The sequence below is a fragment of the Oncorhynchus gorbuscha genome, linkage group LG08, assembly GCF_021184085.1.
Source record: "Oncorhynchus gorbuscha isolate QuinsamMale2020 ecotype Even-year linkage group LG08, OgorEven_v1.0, whole genome shotgun sequence".
Classification (NCBI taxonomy): domain Eukaryota; kingdom Metazoa; phylum Chordata; class Actinopteri; order Salmoniformes; family Salmonidae; genus Oncorhynchus; species Oncorhynchus gorbuscha.
In genome coordinates, this window is record NC_060180.1 from 25,670,247 (window position 1) to 25,694,499 (window position 24,253).

At 45.4% G+C, this 24,253-nt stretch overlaps 1 protein-coding gene across 1 annotated transcript in view; it reads left to right on the forward strand.

Annotated features, from left to right (window-relative positions):
* LOC124041401 (adhesion G protein-coupled receptor A3-like) overlaps positions 1 to 24,253 on the forward strand; it is a 209,797-nt gene that overhangs the window by 17,813 nt on the left and 167,731 nt on the right. The gene's annotated exons all lie outside the window — the stretch shown is intronic.

Genomic DNA, 24,253 nt, shown 5'->3' on the forward strand with positions numbered 1-24,253 from the left:
ACCCATCTGGTCCTCTAAGCAAGCTAAAGCAAACACTCAAAATATTGGAAAGATTTAAAATAGTATTTGAACCCAGGTCTGCTTGGCGGTAAGCAGGCTCATATGGAGGAGCACATTGCCATTGATTAGTTTAACTGCTGCTTCGCTCTGAGCCGGGGGCTCTAACATAAATTTGGATGGTGCTGACAGAAATATGTTTCCCTGTGTCAACAGGGCCGGAATGCTTGTTGTCACGGTTTACATAGCACAAGGAATTCCATCTCTTCCCAGATCTGGAAAAGATACCAACCCAGAATATTGTAGCTCCCACTACTCACGATTTGACCAACATTGCCACTTGTAATTTATGATGTTGAAGTTTACTATTATGTTCTATTCTCTATAGCTTTGTGGCTAAGTTGATTATCTCAAAGTATGAGGATGAGTGAAAATATATGTTGCATGACCATTTATCTATTGCGCTTGGCTAACCGTATTCAGTGTTACTCTTCCTAATTTGAATTTGTATTGATAGATTGTTCTGTAGCGGTCTGACAAAATGGAATGACTTAGCATTGCCTCTCCAATGAGGTCTGTAGTTCACACCTGGCTGCTCATCACGAACTGGCGAATGGCTGTGGAACACTCATAGCTAATGGCAACTAACAGCTGTAGTGTTAAGTTGTGAATTGTGTCCATCAAGCTGCTCTGGTGAATGTATCACTTGTGTATGTGAAGGGATTGGCGAGTGATTAACACACGCCTGTGTTCTCTACAGCATACACAGCAGAGCAGAGTGGCCTTATATAGAGCCCAGTGTCCATTGTTAGGTGGTGTTCTGTTCTAATGGGCCTGTCATGCCAAATAGTGTCCTCTTGACAAAAAGTGTCCCCCCACTTGGTCACAATGGGACTTGGTAATCAATGGATTTCACATGACTGGGCGAGGTCGTAGCCAATCAGAATGGGTCCCCCCCCCCCAAAAGGGCTTATTACAGACATAAATACTCCTAAGCACTCTTGAGAGTCTCACCTTTCTATAGAGGGAAAGGTGTAGCCCAAACTGTTCTGACGCTACAAGCAGAAGTTGGCAGATCGGAGGTACTAACCTTAGATGAGTCCTGTGACGCTTCTGGGGGGTGTAGAGCAAAATGGAGAACACCATCATGTTTGTCAGAGTCTCATATTTCCATATATTGGTCATACCAGTTTGCAGGCCATTTTCGGGATGGCTTATAGTCTGGCAAACACCGCTATAGCTAGGCCACCTTCCACCACAGATTTCTCTTGCTTAAACAGACTTTGATGGGGCTTTTTTTATGATGCTAATTACAGTTATATGGGGCACGGTCATCGACTCTAGGAATTTTTAAACATGTTTTGTTTAGATAATAAGATGAAAACATGACTTTGAACTACTTTTGGGTACCTTGTTAACATTTTAACAACATGAAAAGTCATGTCTTAAACGGTTCTACATTTTTCGGGAAAATGGTGAAGAAAATATGTAAACTGGACATGAACTTACCTTTCAGATTGCAACGTGAGCTGCTATGCAGCTAGTATCACTTCATTCATGTGCATATCAGTTCAATTCATACACTGGCTCGTCTGGCTAGTTTTGAGCTCACCTCCCCTTGTCATGTCTTACTAAAGTAGGCTTTCATTAGTCCTATTATGCTACTTTGTTCCTATCTCTCTTCTTCCACCACGTGGCATATAGGCATAGCTCAGTAATTCAGCAGGACACTTGTGGTTGAAAATAATGCAGGGCACAACAGACAGTTGAATCATTTTGAACCTACCTGTCAATATTTAAGATTGAAATATGAAAATGTTGCTCTTTTTGTGGAACAGTTGTGTAATGAAGGGATTGATTTAATTTAATATACCCACATGGGTATGGGCTAAAGTCAACACGTAAAAAAATAAAGAGCAATTTAGTTGACAAAACAGAAGTATGAATGACAAGTAAAGTGCATTATACGAGAGGAGGATCCTCAAAAAGATTTGGCAGGAGTAGTGTATGGCTGTTCTTTTTCATCTCTCAGTTCTGGTGTGTGCGACGGAGAGGAGGTGGGTTCTACAGGTGGTTCTGCACGTCACTTTACCTCCACAGGCAGCCAGTCTTGGAAGGGGGACTTCCAGGCACAGTTGCTCTCTTCGCTGTTGGAGTGTTTGCAGTGCTAGTGTATGTAGCGCATCTGTGTATCTCACTGTGCCTAGGATGATATGGCAAGTGCAGTTTCTTAACAGATTCGATTAAGCAACATGACAATAACAGTAGCTGTAGACAGCTGTAGATAATGTCATGAAAAGTGGGATCTTGGAGAGTGGTTGGTCATGGATCCAGGTCTAGTGAAGGGATACGGTAGGCAGAATGGCAGAGCCCCTGGATCCTGGCGAACAAGAGCAGAGTGAAAAGGAAAGGGGAGCAGACAGATGAGTAGGACACAGAAAGAAAAACACACAGGTTATATAAAGATCAGGGGTTCGTTGAGCAGAACACAACATTTTGTAATGGTTAGACGTCAATATGTTATGTAGAACAAACATGCCTCTCTGACATGCACAGTGCCTTCGGAAAGTATTCCAACCCCTTGACTTTTCCCACATTTTGTTACATTTACAGCCTTGTTCTAAAATTGAATAAATATACTTTTTTCCTAAGCAATCTACACACAATACCCCATAATGACAAAGCAACAAACAAAAAATGTTTACATTTCAAACAGAAATACCTTATTTACATAAGTATTCAGACCCTTTGCTATGAGACTCGATATAGAGCTCAGGTGCATCCTGTTTCCATTGATCATCCTCAAGATATTTCTACAACTTGATTTGAGTCCACCAGTGGTAAATCTAATTGATTGGACAAACTTTGGAAAGGCACACATCTGTCTATATAAGGTCCCACAGTTGACAGTGCATGTCAGAGCAAAAACAAAGCCATGAGGTCCATAGAGCTCGGAGACAGGATTGTGTCGAGGCAGAGATCTGGGGAAGTGTACCAAAACATTTCTGTAGCATTGAAGGTCCCCAAGAACACAGTGGCCTACATCATTCTTGAATGGAAGAAGTTTGGAACCACCAGGTTTGGAACCACCTAAAGCTGGCCGTCCAGCCATGCTGAGCAATTGGGGGAGAAGGGCCTTGGTCAGGGAGGTGACCAAGAACCCGATAGTCACTCTGACAGAGCTCTAGAGTTCCTCTGTGAAGATGGGAGAACCTTCCAGAAGGACTACCATCTCTGCAGCACTCCACCAAGCAGGCCTTTATGGTAGAGTGGTCAGACGGAAGCCACACCTCAGTAAAAGGCACATGACAGCCCGCTTGGAGTTTGCCAAAAGAACCTAAAGATTCTCAGACCATGGTCTGATGTAACCAAGATTTGCTTGAATGCCAAGCGTCACATCTGGAGGAAACCTGGCACTACGGTGAAGCATGGTGGTGGCAGCATCATGTTGTGGGGATGTTTTTCAGTGGCAGGGACTGGGAGACTTGTCCCGATCGATACACTCAGATATGCTGGGCTACAGCAGCTCCGTCTTGCCCTCTAATAGGCTAGGTAGAATTGTCACCATATTGCTTATACCTTTCAAACCACATCAGGTCTACACAGAGCATAGGGTGTAAGGGCTAGGGTTTGATTTGATTTGGGATTCAGGGATAGGTTCTTTGTCTTTGTCTTTTCTTCGCTTCCTCACGTCCTTTCTTTTCACGTCCTTTTTAAAAAAAGATTGGAGGAGAATGTCTGTGGATGCGCGGAAGAAAAATCACATAATTACTGACTGCTGTCACACAACTGTCATGCTGCATGAGAAGGAAGAAAAAGTCCTGTGCATGTGCACAGATGCTCACCATTATCTTTATGGGTGCTGACAAGTGCAGCCATTTCCTTTGCCCTCACTTTGCATTATCTCACACTGCTGCTTGTGTTCACATCATATCACTGAGTCTACATTTAAGCATGTGCATTAAACACATTAATTTACTCACTCATTTATCAGGAGATGCCTGCATTACTCTTGATATTGCATGTTAAATTAAATTGAATCAGCATTAGCTCATTAGTAAATGTGTGGGACAAAAGAGAGAAGGGAAGCACTGCAGAGCAGAATGCAAAGTGCCATTAATATTAGGATGACATACTGTACATAGAAATACAATGACATTATATTGACACCACTTAAAATATGAACTATAAAGGCATCACTATAACATATTACTACATACAGTGTGTCTTCAGAAAGTATTCATACCACTTGACTTATTCCACATTTTGTTGTGTTACTGCCTAAATAAAAAAAAAGGACTTCATAGATTTGGTCTCCACCGATCTACACACAATACCCCATGATGACAAAGTGAAAACATGTTTTTACAAATTGATTGAAAATGAAATACACAAATATCTAATTTACACAAGTATTCACACCCCTGAGTGAATACTTTGTAGAAGAACCTTTGGCAGCGATTATAGCTGTGAATTTATTAGGGTAAGTCTATAAGAGCTTTGCACACCTGAATTGTACAGTATTTGCCCATTATTCATTAGAAACAAGCTCTGTCAAGTTGATTGTTGATCATTGCTGGACAGCCATTTTCAAGTCTTGCCATAGATTTTTAAGTCAAACTTTAACCAGGGCACTCAGGAATATTCATTGTTGGTTAGCTACTCTCGTTAGGATTTGGGAATAAGTTATTGTTCTGCTGAAAGGTGAATTTGTCTCCCAGTGTCTGTTGGAAAGCAGACTGAACCATGTTTCCCTTTAACACTCGGATTTTGCCTGTGCTTATAGCTGTATTCCGTTTCTTTTTATCCAAAGAAACCACCCTAGTCCTTGCCGATGACAAGCATACCCATAACATGATGCAGCCACCAACATGCTTGAAAATATATAGAGTGGTAGTTAGTGATGTGTTTTGTTGGATTTGCCCCAAACATAACGCTTTGCCACATTTTTGCAGTATTACTAAAGTGCCTTGTTGCCAGCAGGAGGCATGTTTTGGAATATTTGTATTCTGTACAGGCTTCCTTCTTTTTACCATCCTCAGTTTTCTCATATTTTAAAATCACCATTGGCTTCCTGGTGAAATCCCAGAACTGAGTTAGGAAGTACGCCTGTGTCTTTGTAGTGACTGAGTGTATTGATACACCACCCAAAGCCTAATTAATAACGTCACTGTGCTCAAGGGATATTCAGCATCTTCACAAGGTCATTTGCTGTTGTTCTGGAACTTGGTCCTTCAGGTGTTTGGAAATTGCTCCCAAGGATGAACCAGACTTATGGAGTTCTACAAAAAAATAATTCTGAGGTCTTGGCTGATTTCTTCTGATTTTCCCATGATGTCAATCAAAGAGGCACTGAGTTTGAAGGTAGGCCTTGAAATACATTCACAGGTCACCTCCAATTGACTGAAATGATGCGAATTAGCCTATCATAAGCTTCTAAAGCCTTGACATAATTTTCTGGAATTTTCCAAGCTGTTTAAAGGCACAGTCAACTTAGTGTATGTAAACTTCTGACCCACTGGAATTGTGATACAGTGAATTATAAGTGAAATAATCCGTCTGTAAACAATTGTTGGAATTAAAATTACTTGTCATGCACACAGTAGATGTCCTAACCAACTTGGCAAAACAATATTTTGTTAACAAGAAATGTGTGTAGTGGTTGAAAACTCGTTTTAATGACTCCAAACCTAAGTGTATGTAAACATAAACTGTATGTGGGGTCCAGAGATGGGGTAGTCATTAAAAAATGTTACCCACTATTTGTTAACACAGAATAAGAGTCTGTGCAACTTATTTTGTGATTTATTAAGAACATTTATACTCCTCAAATTATTTAGGCTTGCCCTAACAAAGAGGTTAAATACTTATTGATACAAAACATTTCAGGTTTGAATTTATTATTTCCGAAAAAAAAAAAAAACAAGATTCCAATTTGACACAGAATCTCAATTTAGTAAATTTTACATTCTGTCACGCTCATGATCAAAGACAGACCAAGGCGCAGCGTGTGTAGAGTTCCACATCTTTAAGTCGGTGAAACTTCAAAACAATAAACCAACAACGAAACGTGAAAGTAGGAGTGCACATGCACAAACACAAAACAATATCCCACAAACACATGGGGGGAAAATGGCTACCTAAATATGATCCCCAATTAAAGGCAACGATTACCAGCTGCCTCTAATTGGGAACCATACAAAACACCAACATAGAAATATTGCGCTAGAACACCCCCTAGTCACGCCCTGACCTACTACACCATATAGAACCAAGGGCCCTCTATGGTCAGGGCGTGGCATATTCAGGCTGGAAGATAAATATATATTTTTTTTTAAGTCAAGGGGCAGGAATCCTTTCTGAAGGCACTGAATAAAAGGGCTTAAACTAAATCACCACTATGCGGCAGTAGTAACACATTAATGACTAGGCCATTACGAATGACAATGGACAGAATATGACAAATTCCTATCGGAAAAAGGACATCGGAAAAGATGGGACCTAATAAAATTTCCAAAGTAACATGCGTCATCTTAGGCTTGACCAACTAATAATTACTAACCCTCTTAACAGGCCTGAAAAGGCACACTAACTTGCTATAATACCCCAAATATTATGCGTATGGATACACAAATATAATACCCAGAGTGTAAGAGCCTCATTGAACACCACATCCGTACCCGGCCCAGGGAAACAGTACAAAAGAGGCCATAACGGATTCCGGAGTCCCAAAGGAAGGCCGTGAAACCAGAAGTGGAGGCTATATGCTAAGGATGGGGGTCATTGAAGAGTCCCACAGTGCATGGTGCAGCCCCACCGTGTTCGTACCCAAACCGGAAGGTAGCCTCCGCTTCTGTAATGATTTCCAGGGTGTGAACAACATAAGCTTATTTGACGCCTACCCCGTCCCGAGGGTGGACGAGTTCATCGACCGATTGGGAAAGGCCCAGTACATCAGCACCCTTGACCTGACCAAAGGATATTGGCAGGTACCGTTGGCAGCCTCTTCCCGGGAGAAGACGGTGTTCTCAAAACCAGATGGTTTGTATCAGTTCCAGGTGCTCCCGTTTGGTCTCCACGGAGCCCCACCCACATTCCAGCGACTGATGAACAGAGTGCAACGACCCCACCAGCAGTACGCAGCGGCCTATCTGGATGATATCATCATCCACAGCCAAGGTTGGAAAAAACACCTGACTCGCCTCCAGGCGGTGCTGGATGCGCGCAGACAAGCCAGGTTGACCGCGAGGGGAAAGGGCCAGGGGAATGTACACAAACAATCGGGGGCGTACAGCAGGTCAGCCACCAGTGGGAGACTCGTCGAGGCCTGGTGACGGACGGAGTATAAATCACGAGGCGATGGCTGGACGTGCCAGGTCTTGACGGGCTCTCCGGCCAGGACTAATTGGGGCTGATTGGGAGCTGGTTAGTAATCAAGGGCTGATTGCTCACCAGCTGTGCAAGGCCCAGAAAGCTGCCAGAAGGGCAGCACACACGGGACATCAGGGGGAAGAAAGGACTCCCGTATAGTTGGGGATGGTTTCAGAGGTATGAGGAGGGAGTTCAGTTTTTGTGCCCGACAGGATACAGCAAGACCCGGAGCCCAGAAGACGGTATCCCGGAGAGGGACTCATGGGGAGACCTATCCTTTTCTTTTTTGATTTATTATTTAACATCTTTGAAACTGAGCTAATCATACTCTTGACGCCTTGACCAAACGCCCTGGTCTGCCACAACAGACATACATTGGTATTCGATAGGTAATGATATTGCTACAATAACTTCACTGCAACCAGGTTTCCTATAATCTACTAATACAGGTTATGCATTTCCCTGGTACAGGCCAGAGCATGTCCTAGACTTATAGATATCGTCTGAAACCAGCCTCTCTTATGGTGGACCCAGGTACAATCTGTTCACTCACGATGACCAGAAGATTAATTCATGGAGTTCACTTTTTAGCTCAGGCCGTTATCCCCACCTGCTTCAAGATGTCTATTATCATCCCTGTGCCTGGGAAAGTAACTGAACTAAATCACTACTGACCCGAGTGCTTTGAGAGGCTAGTCAAAGACTTCATCACCTCCTCCCTCCCAGACACACTCGATCCTCTCCAATTCGCCTCCTGCCCCGACAGATCCACAGACGACGCAATTGCCATTGCACTGGGACTGAACTCCTCCCTATGCAACAGGGTCCCTGGTCTTCCTGACTCTCCCTTAACATCTGGGGCGGCAGCGTAGCCTAGTGGTTAGAGCGTTGGACTAGTAACCGGAAGGTTGCGAGTTCAAACCCCCGAGCTGACAAATCTGTTGTTCTGCCCCTGAACAGGCAGTTAACCCACTGTTCCCAGGCCGTCATTGAAAATAAGAATATGTTCTTAACTGACTTGCCTGGTTAAATAAAGGTAAAAAAATATATAAAAAAATAAAAAGGAACTGATTGTGGAATTCAGGAGGAAACAGGCTAGGCACACCTCCATCCTCAACGAGGCCGCTGTGGAGATGGTCAAAACCGTAAAGCTTCTTGGCATACAAACCACATGGACACCGTGGTGAAGAAGGCACTACGGTGACTCTTTAACCTCGGGAGGCTGAAGAAATTTGGCCCGTCCCAGAGGGCCCTCACAGTGTTCTCCAGGAGTACCATCGAGAGCGTACTGTCGGGATCATTACTGTTACAGATACAGGTATCCTGAGTGTGTGTGTGTGTGTGTGTGTGTGTGTGTGTGTGTGTGTGTGTGTGTGTGTGTGTGTGTGTGTGTGTGTGTGTGTGTGTGTGTGTGTGTGTGTGTGTGTGTGTGTGTGTGTATTTCTTTTCTCTCCCTCTCCCCTCACAGGTGGCAATCATCATTCCGCAATCAGTCATCAATCTGAAGACACACCTCCTGTTTCCATTACCCAATCACATCCCCTTTCCCTTGGTTTAAAAACCCATTCAGTTTTTTTCCCCCAGGTCTCTCTCCCTCTCTCCTTGTATGCAGAGATCTCTCTTTTGTTTTTGCAACTACATGTCACTTTGTCTGTTATTTTGTTATGGTGTTTGACTGTTTGTTTTATGGTGGGGAAATGGGGTACCAAGCCAAGTCGCCCATGGGCATACACTACCCGTAGGAATACTTTGTCTAAATACCCTAGTTAGAACTGGGCGGACCACCCACTGTATTTTATTGGTTAGGTAGTTATCTGTATTGAAGCAGGCTAGTCTAGCTTACGGGTGTTTTGGGATATTTGTTTCTTTCCTTGGGTCCAGCTCAGCCCCTTTTCCCGCCCCTCTTTACCATGTGTTTAAAAATAAACCAATAGTGTTTGAGGGTAGATTTAAGTTGTCTGTGGTTATTAGTTCTCACTGTTCTCACTGTTCCCTTTTCACTGTTATCATTTGCATGAGTTATGTTACGGGTCTTGTTTCCATCCCCCTTAGACTGCAGGGCCATAGGGATTCATAACATAAGTGGGGACTCATCCGGGATCTGTCATTGCTGACTCCCATGCTGCTCGTGCAGATTGTTGTAGTGGTCTAGTTCAGTGTTGAGCGTCACAGCTGGGAATAGCGTCATAGCTGATGTACAGGGCTGTAGTGGAGCAGGTTGAGAGCTTCAAATTCCTTGGTGTGACACATCAACAACAAACTAGATTGGTCCAAACACACCAAGACAGTCGTGAAGAGGGCATGACAAAGCCTAATCCCCCTCAGGAATCTAAAAATATTTGGCATGGGGTCCTGAGATCCTCAAAAGGTTCTACAGCTGCAACATTGAGAGCATCCTGACAGGTTGCATCACTGCCTGGTATGGCAATTGCTCGGGCCTCCGACCGCAAGGCACTTCAGATGGTAGTGCGTACGGCCCAGTACATTACTGGGGCAAAGCTGCCTGCCATCCAGGACCTCTACACCAGGTGGTGTCAGAGCAAGGCCCTGAAAATGGTCAAAGACCCCAGCCACCCCAGTCATAGACTGTTCTCTCTACTACCGCATGGCAAGCGGTACCGGAGTGCTAAGCCTAGGACAAAAAAGGCTTCTCAACAGTTTTTACCCAAATGGTTACCTGTTCGGACTATTTCCATTGTGTGCCTCCCCCAACCCCTCTTTTACGCTGCTGCTACTCTCTGTTTATCTTATATGCATAGTCATTTTAACTATACATTCATGTACATACTACCTAATTTGGCTCAACCAACTAGTGCTCCCGCACATTGGCTAACCGGGCTATCTGCATTGTGTCCCACCACCCGCCAACCCCTCTTTTTACGCTTCTGCTACTCTCTGTTCATCATATATGCATAGTCACTTTAACGATACCTACATGTACATACTACCTCAATCAGCCTGACTAACAGGTGTTTGTATATAGCCTTGCTACTCTTTTTTTCAAATGTCTTTTTACTGTTGTTTTATTTCTGTACTTACCTACACACACACACCTTTTTTTCGCACTATTGGCTAGAGCCTGTAAGTAAGCGTTTCACTGTAAGGTCTACTACACCTGTTGTATTCGGTGCACGTGACAAATAAACTTTGATTTGATTAGTTTGCTATTTGTTGGCTCTGTTTTGGTAGTAGTTCAAAATGTCTACTTTTGATTTGAAATCCTTTTTGGATAACCCTACGTGGGAGGTTTTTGACAAATGTCGTAGAGTTGATTTACTGACCTTTGCTGACCATTATTCAGTAGCTATTCCGCAGAGTGTAGTTAAGGCGGAGGTTAAACAGCTAGTGTTATATGTATTGTTGGAAGAGCAGGTGCTTGTATTATCGCTGCCTGAGACTACTACCCCTGTAGGGGATGTTGCTGCTCCTGTAAACCCGTTGGTGTCTAAGAACGAGGGCGAGGCTAAAGCTCCAGTCACATTGCCCCATTTTGATCCACTCTCCCCACAGTCAATCGGTGATGCCAGGACGGATGTCCATTCAATACAGTTCCAACTGGAGGCAGAAGAGAGCCCAAATTAGTCGAGAGACTCTCCAGTTGGAGGTGTGTAAAATTGAGGCAGAAAAAGAACGAGACCAGCGACATTTGGAGATGTGTCAAATGGAGGCAGAAAGAGACCAGCGGCAGTTGGAGATGTGTAAAATGGAGGCAGAAAGAGACCAGCGGCAGTTGGAGATGTGTAAAATGGAGGCAGAAAGAGACCAGCGGCAGTTGGAGATGTGTAAAATGGAGGCAGAAAGAGAACAGAGGCAGTTGGAGATGTGTAAAATGGAGGCAGAAAGAGACCAGCGGCAGTTGGAGATGTGTAAAATGGAGGCAGAAAGAGAACAGAGGCAGATGGAGTTCAAAATGCGCCAGATGGAACTGGAGGCAGAGACAGTGAGGCTAGCCTCTGTTCCTACTGTGCCTGTTAGTGAGGTGTCCTCACCAGCTGTAGCTTCCAACACTTTTGACATTAGTAGGCAGATTGCCTTGGTACCTTTCTTCAGAGAGTCAGAGGTTGACTCCTATTTTTGTGTTTTTGAACGTATAGCCGTAGCATTGAAATGGCCTGAAGAGGTATGGTGCCTATTACTTCAGTGTAAATTAACTGCTAAAGCCCAAGAGGTTTTGTCAGCGCTACCTCCAGAAGACAGTTTGAATTATGAAGTGGTCAAAGCTACTGTTCTTCCGCCTATCAGCTTGTGCCTGAGGCATACCGACAGAGATTTAGGTCTCATAGAAAGTCTTCTAGTAAGTGTGTGGAATTTTCTAGAGACAAGGGAAATCTGTTTGATAAATGGCATGCTGCTAGTAAGGTAACTGATTTAAACTCTCTCCAGGAGTTCATCTTGTTGGCAGAGTTTGTAGTTTACCTAAACGAACAGAAAGGTTCCTCCCTGTCAGAAGCGTCTGTGTTGGCAGACGAGTTTGTGTTGATGCACAAGAGCGTGTTTTCGGGTCGTACTGAGAGTAGAGCCACTGAGTTACCTAAGTTTAGCCCTAGTCGGCCAGCAATAGTATATCAAGCACGCCAGAAAAATTATCGTCCCTGTTTCTGTTGTCAGAAGGTGGGACATATGATTAATGCTTCCTGCTAAAACGCAAACAAGAGATGCCTCTTTGTGCCAAGCCGCCAACAGGTGTTGGTCTAATTCGTACGGTTGTGAGGTTTGAAACGAAACAGGTGCCTCAGGGTAACAGTAGTTTGAAAGACCCAGTCCCTGACCACAGTTATGAACCATTTATTTCAGGGGTTCGTTACCCTAACGAATGATGAAGCATCTCAGCATCTGGTTAAAATCCTTAGAGATATTGGTGCGGCACAGTCGTTTATATTGTCTGATGTGTCTCCCTTATCCGACGATACATACTGTGGTTCCAGTGTGTTAGTTCAGGGTATTGTAATGGATTTTGTCCCAGTGCCGTTGCACTTTGTGAAAGTACACTCTGAGTTAATCAGTGGAATATTCAGAGTGGGGGTACGTCCTATGTTGCTAGTAAAAGGTGTTACCTTTATAATGGGTAATGATATTGCCGGAGGAAAGCTAGTACCCGTATTGGATAAAAGTGACCACTCTCTCTCCAAAGAGCTGGCACAGAGTTATCCACATGTGTTCCCCGCTTGTGCTGTCACTCGTGCTCAGGCAAGGACCTGCATTGTTGATAGTGTTGTTAAAAAGGCAGAATAGCGCTTTATTATGGACAGACTTCATGTTTTGATCATGACAGTTTACAATCCAGGGTTACTCCAAGCAGTTTAGTCTCCTCAACTTGCTCAATTTCCACATCATTTATTACAAGATTCTGTTGAGGTTTAGGGTTTAGTGAAAGGTTTGTCCCAAAAACAATGATCCTCATACATAGACTCACTATCTTTACTCAAGGCCAGTGGCATGCCATTAGTAAAGATTGAAAAAGTAAGGGGCCTGGACAGCTGCCCTGGGGAATTCCTGATTCTACCTGGATTATGTTGGAGAGGCTTCCATTAAAGAACACCCTTTGTGTTCTGTTAGACAGGTAACTCTTTTATCCACAATATAGCAGGGGGTGTAAAGCCATAACGCATACGTTTTTCCATCATCATCAGACTATGATCGATAATGTCAAAAGCCGCCCTGAAGTCTAACAAAACAGCTCCCACAATCTTTTTATCATCAATTTCTCTCAGCCAGTCATCAGTAATTTGTGTAAGTGCTGTGCTTGTTGAATGTCCTTCTCTACAGGCATGCTAAAAGTCTGTTGTCAATTCGTTTATGGTGCATTCAGCATGTCAAAACCTCTTACCAAAACAATTAGTGATGAAGTCAATCTCTCCTTTACTTTGAGCCTTGAGAGATTGACATGCATAGTATTAATGTTAACCCTCCGTGTACATTTAAGGGCTAGCCATGCTGCCCTGTTCTGAGCCAATTGCATTTTTCCAAGGTCCATCTTGTGTGGTCAGGTGCCACAAGAGATTGACATCATCACTACTTGTTCCAGATTTGTTTCCAGAAGGTATCAAAATTGTCAATAAATGTTACACCTGTCACACGGAGCAGAAGAGGTGAACCCAAGAGCAGACTCAGACGAGGAGACTGGGGTGACGTAACCAAGGTATTTAATGAAACACAGGGGGAAGATGGGGTGCAGGCCAGGGGAAGCTCGGACAGGTTGCAGGAAGCCTAGAGTGATGGCTGAGACTGGAGCGAGGGGAGTTGGGACTGGGTAAGCAGGTCCGGAGAGGAATCCAAGGACGCAGTGGAGTAGGGGGTCTAGCACGGATTAGCAGGACTGATGAGACGTGGGACTGGAGACGGGTCAAAGTCAGAGCAGGCAGAACTGTAGCGGAGAGGAGAAAGCCGTCAGGCATGGGTAAACAGGCATAACTTGAAAACAGGATCTAAGCAGGAACAAACGTCTAAAATAACTGAGCAGAGATTATGATCTGGCAGCGTAGAAGTGGCAGGGCAGAGTATTTGTAGAGGTCTTGTTTATGGAATAGGTTGCAGCTGGTGGGGATCTGCTCTACCTCCTGCACACCTGTCTCTGCCCACACAATCACACACCCACACAGAGGGAGAGGAAGAGGGAGAGAGAGCACTGGAAGAGAGGCAGCCGGTTAGGATGAGCAGTTGAGGGCAGATGTAACAACACTCAAAGAGGTGCAATAGTCACTTAGCCAGTTATGGAGGGCTAAAAGTCTGCTGAAAGGTTCAATGCCATGATTTAGGAAGGGGATAGGGCCAGATATTATGGGGCAGGACACCTACAACACCAGGTGTCGCAGGAAGGCCAAAAAGATAATCAGGGACCTCAGCCAACCGAGCTACGGCCTGTTCTCCCGCTTCCATCACTGTGACGTGGGCAGTACAGGAGCATCATGTCTAAAACTAACAGACTGGCCAATAGCTTCTACCCCCAGACCATCAGGCTTCTGAATAGACACTACTAGTCAGCTACCTGCTCCCCCTGTCCCCCTCCTGCCCCCCCCTCCCCAGACTATCTTAAATAGTGTAAGTAACCTGTAACTTCGATAGCATTCTCCCCAGTCTTTTGACTGCACACGCCTCCATTTCCAGGCAACTCTCTCTCTGCATGCCTCATAACAATCAGAACACAGCAACCAGCATAGTAACGAATGCTATCTATTTTTTTTCTTTCATGACATAGCCAGGCAGAATTTGTCAAGTTTTTGCAACGTCCCTAGCAACGGGCACTGATAGCTTATCGAGTCCCATTGTGACACAGGGGGGGCACTTTTTGTCAAGTGGACACTATTTGGCATGACAGGGACTCCTTATGCAATCTGACTAAATTAAGTGGCTCTGGGTTGATTTGGTGTTTTGTGACATTCATCAGTGTTAGCCACGCCCTCTGACCCCTCACAGCAACACACACACGCTTCAGGAACACACTCTAGCAACATGCGCACACACATGCGCTCATGCACACACACATGCATACACGCAGCTGCAGAGACACACACAAATACACAATCTCCAGTAACACACACACACAAACGTGAGGGGAGAGCTAATCGCTCTCACTCGCTGTCGCACAGACACACTCAGTAGTACACACACGGGCGTGCACTCACGTGTTTCAGTTGCAGTGCAGTGCAGTGCAGTGGAGTTGTGCAGTACACACACACACGCATACATATACGTTGTGCAGTACACACACACAAACACATCCTCACATCACTGACATCGCTGCATCTCGATAACCATGCTCACGTGCACTGACGGGCGATCGCACACATCTGTGCACATACACTCTCACGCTCCCAATGATCCTTTTCCACCATTGCGTCCCAGAGCGGAATGTGATGGATTTTTTTTTTGTCTCATTCTAATTCTGATTAGGCCTCACAATTAGCCAACATTTTCCCTTGTATATACAAATTATGCAATTTTCTCCCTCCAAGTGGATCCTATATGTTAATGTTGCACTTGGCAGCCACTGGTTCAGTCAAGCTTTCCCAGCAGCACAGAGAAAAGCGAGCTGGAACTGAGGAACTGCATTGGTTCGCACTGTAGACGGTTGAGTGTATAAAATGGCAGTCCAACAAAAACGCCACTCTCAACCCAGTCTGAACCTCACCTCTACCCTGCTTCTATATCATCAAGTGTGTCGACAGACAAGCAGGGAATTAGAGAGAGGGGGAATGTCTGGCCCTGGTGCTCTCATTAAATAAAGGATCAGAGATTAGTAATGCTCTGGCCTCTCCACCATGCCAGGAGCAAGGTCCATGTCAATGCCAGTTTAACTACGTGAGGTCATATTTGTAGTCATTATGCTCTTTTTGTTGATGGAGTTAACCTTTAAATAATGTCTTCTGAGTTGTGTATGTGTGTAGCCCTGTATGGAGAGGAAAGTCTAAACACACAGTATTTATCATGAAGTTTAATCCCCCCAATGTGTTATTTAAGGAATAAGGCACGAGGGTTTGTGGTATATGGCCAATATAAGATGGCTAAGGGCTGTTCTTATGCGCGACGCAACGCGGAGTGCTTGGATACAGCCCTTAGCTGTGGTATATTGAACATATACCACAAACCCCCGAGGTGCCTTATTGCTATTATAAACTAGTTACCAACGTAATTAGAGCAGTACAAATAAATATTTTGTCATACCCGTGGTATACGGTCTGACATACCACATCTGTCAGCCAAACAGCATTCAGGGCTCGAACCACCCAGTTTATAATTGAACTTAAACTCCACCAATAAGTCATATTGAATCTGGATTTTATGATCTCCACTAAGGTGATCCCAAAATGTTTTCATAGCTTTTCTGTCACCTCAATTGAGCCAAAGTTGCCCATACTTCGTTCTTCAAGATGGCGTAGCAGTAGGTCGTCCTGTCATATCGTGTTCCCTGTATATATCGTCTCTTTTTCGTTTTACATATTTTTCTTCGCATATCTTTAAAAACATTTTGCTAAACCTAAACTTCCAAATACTCTCCTGCAACCTGCCTCACCCAATGTAGCTATTTTTCCTAAAGTATTTATATTTACTTCGGAACCGGAACCCCTCAACTGAAGCTAGCCAGCTAACCACCAGCTATGCTAGCGGTCTTCAGCTAACCGGTCATCAGCTAACCTTCAGCCCGGAAAGCTCTCGCCAGGTCGAACAACGCAACTCTAACCAGAGCATAACGGACCTATTTATTTTTCATCCCCGGATTCCCACCGCAAACGGAACATTTTTTCAGCTGGATCTTCACAACTAGCTAGCTAGCGTTTCCACCCACTGAGCTTGAAGCTAGCCCGGCCAGAGCACCTGTAAGCATACTCCTGGGCTACAATACCCGGGCCCACGACCGGTCTATCGATGTCACCACATGAAGAGGAATAAACAGACTCACCCCATCGCGACGTCCCCAAAGGCTACTCTCTAGCCCTCGCTAGCTCCCTGCTTGCTAATTCGGCCTGCTAACTGCTAGCTTGTCTAGTTCCGGTCCGCTAACCGCTACCTTGTCTAGCCCGGGCCTACGAACTGTTAACTTGTTAGCACAGGCCTGCTAACCGTCTGAATCGCCGCGTCCCAAACACTCACTAGACCCATATTTACTCTCTATCTCTTTTTGATTTTTTTATTTGTTTATACCTTCCGGAAACCTGCCTCACCCAATGTGATACGGAATCGCTATTATTTTTTATTTTTAGAACACACTCAAGAACCTCCAGACGCTAACCAGCTAACTAGCTACAAGCTATTTAGTCATTGTTAGTTTTTTTAAACCTGGATAACACTCGCCAGTCCAGCTTCCCTGCCCATCCACCGCTGACCCCTGGACACTGATCTCTTGGCTACATAGCTGATGCACGCTGGACTGTCCATTAATCACGGTACTCCATTCTGCTTGTTTGTTTTATCTGTCGGCCCCGTTGCCTAGTCAACGCCATTTTACCTGCTGTTTGCTGTGCTAGCTGATTAGCTGTTGTTGTCCCACCTACTGTTTTAGCTAGCTTTCCCAATTCAACACCTGTGATTACTGTATGCCTCACTGTATGTCTCTCTCAAATGTCAATATGCCCTGTATACTGTTGTTCAGGTTAGTTATCATTGTTTTAGTTCACAATGGAGCCCCTAGTTCCACTCTTCATACCCCTGTTACCTCCTTTGTCCCACCTCCCACACATGCGGTGACCTCACCCATTACAACCAGCTTGTCCAGAGATACAACCTCTCTCATCATCACCCAGTGCCTGGGCTTACCTCCGCTGTACCCGCACCCCACCATACCCCTGTCTGCACATTATGCCCTGAATATATTCTACCATGCCCAGAAACCTGCTCCTCTTATTCTCTGTCCCCAACGCTCTAGGCGACCAGTTTTGATAGCCTTTAGCCGCACCCTCATACTACTTCTTCTCTGTTCCGCGGGTGATGTGGAAGTAAACCCAGGCCCTGCATGTCCCCAGGCACCCTCATTTGTTGACTTCTGTGATCGAAAAAGCCTTGGTTTCATGCATGTCAACATCAGAAGCCTCCTCCCTAAGTTTGTTTTACTCACTGCTTTAGCACACTCTGCTAACCCTGATGTCCTTGCCGTGTCTGAATCCTGGCTCAGGAAGGCCACCAAAAATTCAGAGATTTCCATACCCAACTATAACATCTTCTGTCAAGATAGAACTGCCAAAGGGGGAGGAGTTGCAGTCTACTGCAGAGATAGCCTGCAAAGTAATGTCATACTTTCCAGGTCCATACCCAAACAGGTCGAACTACTAATTTTGAAAATTACTCTCTCCAGAAATAAGTCTCTCACTGTTGCCACCTGCTACAGACCCCCCTCAGCTCCCAGCTGTGCCCTGGACACCATTTGTGAATTGATCGCCCCCCATCTAGCTTCAGAGTTTGTTCTGTTAGGTGACCTCAACTGGGATATGCTTAACACCCCGGCAGGCCTACAATCTAAGCGAGATGCCCTCAATCTCACACAAATCATCAAGGAACCCACCAGGTACAACCCTAACTCTGTAAACAAGGGCACCCTCATAGACGTCATCCTGACCAACTGGCCCTCCAAATACACCTCCGCTGTCTTCAACCAGGATCTCAGCGATCACTGCCTCATTGCCTGTATCCGCCACGGAGCCGCAGTCAAACGACCACCCCTCATCACTGTCAAACGCTCCCTAAAACACTTCTGTGAGCAGGCCTTTCTAATCGACCTGGCCCGGGTATCCTGGAAGGACATTGACCTCACCCCGTCAGTTGAGGACGCCTGGTCATTCTTTAAAGGTAACTTCCTCACCATTTTAGATAAGCATGCTCCGTTCAAAAAATGCAGAACTAAGAACAGATACAGCCCTTGGTTCACTCCAGACCTGACTGCCCTCGACCAGCACAAAAACATCCTGTGGCGGACTGCAATTGCATTGATTAGTCCCCGTGATATGCAACTGTTCAGGGAAGTCAGGAACCAATACACGCAGTCAGTCAGGAAAGCTAAGGCCAGCTTCTTCAGGCAGAAGTTTGCATCCTCTCGCCGACCGAGTTCACCCCGATTTTTACACGCTTTACGTGAGGAGCACGAGGGTATTACTCGAGCTAAGGCTGGGTTAAAGCGCTGGGTGTGAGGAGTTTTTGGGAATTGTCGCCACGAGTGTGTTGCATCGTGGTTATGTCGTCTGTAAGGCCTCCGGTCGGAAGGTAGGCGGCTGACGCGCAGCCCAAAAACGTGGAAGTGTTGTAGCTCCAACTCCAAAAAGTTCTGGGACACTGTGAAGTCCATGGAGAACAAGAGCACCTCCTCCCAGCTGCCCACTGCACTGAGGCTAGGTAACATGGTCACCACCAATAAATCCATGATTATCGAAAACTTCAACAAGCATTTCTCAACGGCTGGCCATGCCTTCCGCCTGGCTACTCCAACCTCGGCCAACAGCTCCGCCCCCCCCCCCGCAGCTCCTCGCCCAAGCCTCTCCAGGTTCTCCTTTACCCAAATCCAGATAGCAGATGTTCTGAAAGAGCTGCAAAACCTGGACCCGTACAAATCAGCTGGGCTTGACAATCTGGACCCTCTATTTCTGAAACTGTCCGCCGCCATTGTCGCAACCCCTATTACCAGCCTGTTCAACCTCTCTTTCAGATCGTCTGAGATCCCCAAGGATTGGGAAAGCTGCCGCAGTCATCCCCCTCTTCAAAGGGGGAGACACCCTGGACCCAAACTGTTTTACAGACCTATATCCATCCTGCCCTGCCTATCTAAGGTCTTCGAAAGCCAAGTCAACAAACAGGTCACTGACCATCTCGAATCCCACCGTACCTTCTCCGCTGTGCAATCTGGTTTCCGAGCCGGTCACAGGTGCAACTCAGCCACGCTCAAGGTACTAAACGATATCGTAACCGCCATTGATAAAAGACAGTACTGTGCAGCCGTCTTCATCGACCTTGCCAAGGCTTTCCACTCTGTCAATCACCATATTCTTATCGGCAGACTCAGTAGCCTCGGTTTTTCGGATGACTGCCTTGCCTGGTTCACCAATTACTTTGTAGACAGAGTTCAGTTTGTCAAATCGGAGGGCATGCTGTCCGGTCCTCTGGCAGTCTCTATGGGGGTGCCACAGGGTTCAATTCTCGGGCCGACTCTTTTCTCTGTATATATCAATGATGTTGCTCTTGCTGCGGGCGATTCCCTGATCCACCTCTACGCAGACGACACCATTCTATATACATTCGGCCCGTCATTGGACACTGTGCTATCTAACCTCCAAATGAGCTTCAATGCCATACAACACTCCTTCCGTGGCCTCCAACTGCTCTTAAACGCTAGTAAAACCAAATGCATGCTTTTCAACCGATCTCTGCCTGCACCCGCATGCCCGACTAGCATCACCACCCTGGATGGTTCCGACCTTGAATATGTGGACATCTATAAGTACCTAGGTGTCTGGCTAGACTGCAAACTCTCCTTCCAGACTCATATCAAACATCTCCAATCGAAAATCAAATCAAGAGTCGGCTTTCTATTCCGCAACAAAGCCTCCTTCACTCACGCCGCCAAGCTTACCCTAGTAAAACTGACTATCCTACCGATCCTCGACTTCGGCGATGTCATCTACAAAATGGCTTCCAACACTCTACTCAGCAAACTGGATGCAGTCTATCACAGTGCCATCCGTTTTGTCACTAAAGCACCTTATACCACCCACCACTGCGACTTGTATGCTCTAGTCGGCTGGCCCCGCTACATATTCGTCGCCAGACCCACTGGCTCCAGGTCATCTACAAGTCCATGCTAGGTAAAGCTCCGCCTTATCTCAGTTCACTGGTCATGATGGCAACACCCACCCGTAGCACGCGCTCCAGCAGGTGTATCTCACTGATCATCCCTAAAGCCAACACCTCATTCGGCCGCCTTTCGTTCCAGTACTCTGCTGCCTGTGACTGGAACGAATTGCAAAAATTGCTGAATTTGGAGACTTTTATGTCCCTCACCAACCTCAAACATCTGCTATCTGAGCAGCTAACCGATCGCTGCAGCTGTACATAGTCTATTGGTAAATAGCCCACCCATTTTCACCTACCTCATCCCCTTACTGTTTTTATTTATTTACTTCTCTGCTCTTTTGCACACCAATATCTCTACCTGTACATGACCATCTGATCATTTATCACTCCAGTGTTAATCTGCAAAATTGTAATTATTTGCCTACCTCCTCATGCCTTTTGCACACAATGTATATAGACTCCCCCCCCTTTTTTTCTTTTTTCTACTGTGTTATTGACTTGTTAATTGTTTACTCCATGTGTAACTCTGTGTTGTCTGCTCACACTGCTATGCTTTATCTTGGCCAGGTCGCAGTTGCAAATGAGAACTTGTTCTCAACTAGCCTACATGGTTAAATAAAGGTGAAATAAAAAAATAAAAAATTCAGAGGGTGCCATGCTACACAATGTGTAAGTGTAAACATTCAGGATATGTTACGTCGTCTTGCTGTCACTCTCTACTATGGTAAAGCACTTTGATGCTGGGAAAAGTGTATGTGTGTTTGTGCGTGCGTGCGTGTGATTTTGTGTGTGTGCATAGGTGTGCATGTGTTGTATGCATGTGCAAGCATCTACAGTGGGGCAAAAAAGTATTTAGTCAGCCACCAATTGTGCAAGTTCTCCCACTTGAAAATATGAGAGAGGCCTGTAATTTTCATCATAGGTACACTTCAACTGTGACAGACAAAATGAGAAAAAAATCCAGAAAATCACATTGTAGGATTTTTTATGAATTTATTTGCAAATTATGGTGGAAAATAAGTATTTGGTCAATAACAAAGGTTTATCTCAATACTTTGTTATATACCCTTTGTTGGCAATGACAGAGGTCAAATGTTTTCTGTAAGTCTTCACAAGGTTTTCACACACTGTTGCTGGTATTTTGGCCCATTCCTCCATGCAGATCTCCTGTATGTGTGCGTGTGCCATGCATGTGTGTGTGCGTGTGTGTGTGTACACTGTATATATAATTTAGAGTCTAGGCCCAAAATAAAGGTGTGTGTGTGTGTGTGTGTGTGTGTGTGTGTGTGTGTGTGTGTGTGTGTGTGTGTGTGTGTGTGTGTGTGTGTGTGTGTGTGTGTGTGTGTGTGTGTGTGTGTGTGTGTGTGTGTGTGTGTGTGTGTGTGTGTGTGTGTGTGTGTTCAGTACAATTCAGTCAACAATTTGGATACACCTACTCATTCCATTTTTAAAAAACTATTTTCTACATTGTAGAATAATTGGGAAGATATCAAAGCCATGAAATAAAACATGTGGAATCATGTAGTAACCAAAAAAGTGTTAAACAAATCAAAATATATTTTATATTTGATATTCTTCAAAGTAGCCACCCTCTGTCTTAACGACTGTCACATCCTGATCTGTTTCACCAGTCTTTGTGATTGTCTCCACCCCCCTCCAGGTGTCGCCCATCTTCTCCATTATCCCCTGTGTATTTATACCTGTGTTCTCTGTTTGTCTGTTGCCAGTTCATCTTGTTTGTTCAAGCCAACCAGCGTTCTGTGTCTCAGCTCCTACTTTTTCAGTCTCTCTTTTCTCGCCCTCCTGGTTTTGACCCCTGCCTGTCCTGATTCCGAACCCGCCTGCCCGAACACTCTGCCTGTCCCTGAGCACCCGACCTGTACCTTTGACCCCCTCTAGATTACCGAACTCTGCCTTACCCTGAGCCTGCCTGCCGCCCGTTACCGTTGCCCCACCTCTGGTTTACTGACCCCTGCCTGCCTTGAAGTTCTTCCAAGATGGCGCAGCAGTAAGAAGTGTTTGTTTTCGTACCATGTAAATATTCATTTTTTCCCCAGTTTTTTTTGTGTACATTTCATTATTTCAATCTCTTTTTCCCATTTTCAAATAAAATATACCCTCCTGCAACCCACCTTCCCCAATGTGGTACAGATCTGCAATTATTTTAGACCTCATAACTGGAACCTTCATCAGAAGCTAACCAGCTAATTAGCTATTTAGTCATTGTTAGCCACTGCTAGCGGTCTTTACCTTTAGCTTGGACACCAACCGCTTTTGCCAGGACAGCCCGGAAAATACCTGCCAGTCTGCACAGCACGATATCAGCACATTGGACTGCTTTTATTCCCCCACTACATCACTTGATTCCTGCCACAAGCTCTGGACCATTACACAGGATCTTCGCAGCTAGCTAGCTGCTACCGAGTGGCTACTGCGGCTAACGCCCTTGTCCAGAAGCATGCATGAGTTAGCCTTGAGCTAGGCCCATCTCCCGGTTAGCAAACGAAGTACACCAACTACAATACCTCTCTTGCCAGTTGGCCTAGACCCTTTGTCGACACGGAGCCCCGCCGATCCATCATGACTGGTCTTGCTGACGTAATTCGGACGTATCAACGGCTACTGCGTCTTGGATGTTGGTGGTGATCCATCTGCAATTCCCGGCCCGCTAGCTTCCTGAACGCCGTGTCTCCCGCTCGCCTAGCGTAGTAATCGACTACCAAACGGCTCCCTGTTTCATCTATTGCTGTTCATTGGACCCTATAATCTCTCGGCTACACAGCTGATGCCTGCTGGACTGTTCATTAACAGGGTACTTCATTTTGTTTATCTGTCGGCCCCAGCCTCTAACTCAGGCCCTGTGTGTAGCTAACTGACACATTCATCGCCATTTACCCATTGTTGTTGTCCTAGCTGTTTACCCGTTGTCTCACCCGTTGTTGTCTTACCTCTCACAATCAACACCTGTGATTGCTTTATGCCTTTCTCTAATGTCAATATGCCTTGTATACTGTTGTTTAGGGCAGCTCTCATTGTTTTATTTTACTGAAGAGCCCCTAGTCCTGCTCAACATGCCTCAGATAGCCCCCTTGTTCCTCCCCCACAGATGCGGAGACCACACTTAGCTTAACTGGCGCCTCTAGAGATGCAACCTATCGCAACGTCACACAATGCCTAGGTTTACCCCCACTGTACTCGCACCTTAACATACCCTTCTCTGTACATTATGCCCTGAATCTAGCTGCTACCGAGTAGCTACTGTGGCTAACGCCCTTGTCCAGTAGCATGCACGAGTTAGCCTTGAGCTAGGCCCATCTCCCGGCTAGCAAACGAAGTACACCAACTACTGCAACTCTAAAGGCACCTTAACATACCCTTGTCTGTACATTATGCCCTGAATCTATCCTACCACGCTAAGAAACCTGCTCCTTTTTTCTCTGTTCCCAACGCACTAGACGACCACTTCTTATAGCCTTTAGCCGTACCCTCATCCTGGTGATGTAGAGGTTAACCCAGGCCCTCTGTCACCACTCGCTATCATTTGTCGACTTCTGCAACTGTAAAGGCCTTGTGTTCATGCATGTTAACATCATAAGCCTGATCCTTAAGTTTGCTT